Source organism: Elephas maximus, chromosome 17 (assembly GCF_024166365.1).
Source record: "Elephas maximus indicus isolate mEleMax1 chromosome 17, mEleMax1 primary haplotype, whole genome shotgun sequence".
Classification (NCBI taxonomy): domain Eukaryota; kingdom Metazoa; phylum Chordata; class Mammalia; order Proboscidea; family Elephantidae; genus Elephas; species Elephas maximus.
In genome coordinates, this window is record NC_064835.1 from 21,223,984 (window position 1) to 21,225,818 (window position 1,835).

Sequence of the window (1,835 nt, forward strand, 5' to 3'; positions counted from 1 at the left end):
ATTGAGTCGATTTTAAACTCATATCGGTTCCACGTGATAGAGCAGAAGTATCCCATAGAGCCTTCTAGGCTTTAGTCTTTACAAAAGTAGATTGTCAGGTCTTTCTTCTACAGAGCCACTGAGTGGGTTTCAACTGCAAGCCTTCCATTTAGCAGAAAAGTACTTAACTATTTTACCACCAGGGCTCAGAACACTCAATATTCTAAGTTACCAGAACAGTTCTTTGGATGTTCAGAGACTGGTCAGTACTAAGACCAACACATAAAACAGAAACAAAAAAGAATTAATTTCATCTGATGTTTATTTGCATGATCTATAAACTGGGACAACAGAGTCTTTAACTTCCAATGTAGAGCTGGTACAGGGAGGGAGAATTGGAGATACCTGAATGACAAGACTTGCATCTATTTCTCACTGCATAAATAACCACCTATGTCTAATTTCTTCTTCTCTTCCTTCATAAAATTCCCAGAGGGAAATGGCAGCAAGAAATCACTCCACAGTGACTGAGTTTATCTTTGCTGGGTTAACTGAAAAGCCAGAACTACAGCTGCCCCTCTTTCTTTTCTTCTTAGGAACCTATGTGGTCACAGTGGTGGGGAACCTGGGCATGATCACATTGATTGGGGTCAGTTCTCACCTGCACACCCCCATGTACTATTTCCTCAGCAGTTTGTCCTTCATTGATCTTTGCTATCCCACTGTCATTACCCCCCAAAATGCTGGTGAACTTTGTGACAGAGAAGAACACCATCTCCTATCCTGAATGCATGACTCAGCTCTACTTCTTTGCTTTTTTTGTTATATCAGAATGTCATATGTTGGCTGTGATGGCATATGATCGCTATGTTGCCATATGTAAGCCATTGCTCTACAATGTCACCATGTCTGATTAGGTCTGCTCCTGGTTGGTAGTTGAGGTATATATAATGGGCTCGATTGGCGCCACAGCTCACACAGTTTGCAGGCTAAGAATGGTTTTCTGCAAGGATAATATAATCAACCATTATTTCTGTGATATTTTTCCACTACTGGAGCTCTCATGTTCCAGCACTTATACCAATGAAGTGGTAATTTTGAGCTTCGGTGCATTTAATGTTGTAGCACCAACCTTGACCATCCTTGGCTCCTATGTTTCCCTCATTGCCAGTATCCTGAGAATCCTCTCCACTGAAGGCAGGTCCAAAGCCATCAGCACATGCAGCTCCCACATTTTGGCTCTTACAATCTTCTATAATTCTGTAGCATTCATGTACCTGCAGCCATCAAACATCAGCTGCATGGACAAAGGGAAAGTGTCTTCTGTGTTTTACTCCATTATTGTGCCAGTGCTGAACCCTATGATCTATAGCCTGAGGAATAAGGATGTCAAAGTTGCTCTAAATAAAATCACTGAGAAAAGATCATTTTGCAGTAGCAAATATTTAGAATTCTTGAAGAAGATCCAGTAAGGAGGGAGTTCAGAGACAGCAACATATATTCATAAACAGTGAGATTATTGCCATCACTTGATTTTTTGGAAGAAAGGTCTAAGGATACACTAGATACATAGTGTCATGTGCAGGGCTGTCACATGCAGGGCAGCATCAATTGTAGGAAGTCTCAGAGGTCACCAGTAGTAACCCATATTGCCTCTAATCATTTTTAAACATCTTCAAAGGCCTTCGTGTGGCGAGATTATAATTTATATACATGGAATTTGGCACTTTGTTAGATAAGATTTACCTATCATAATACATAGAATGATCTGTGTGGTCTGTGTCCTTTGATCTTAATACTTCATGTATTATCCCTTGTTTACCAAGAAGTGTACAAACAAACTCATCTGGAAAAAA

The 1,835-nt window shown here is 40.2% G+C and overlaps 1 pseudogene; it reads left to right on the forward strand.

Moving 5' to 3' along the window:
* Window positions 1–478: 478 nt before the first annotated feature.
* On the forward strand, window positions 479–1,451 carry LOC126061054 (olfactory receptor 150-like; annotated as a pseudogene).
* The last annotated feature ends 384 nt before the right edge of the window (window positions 1,452–1,835 follow it).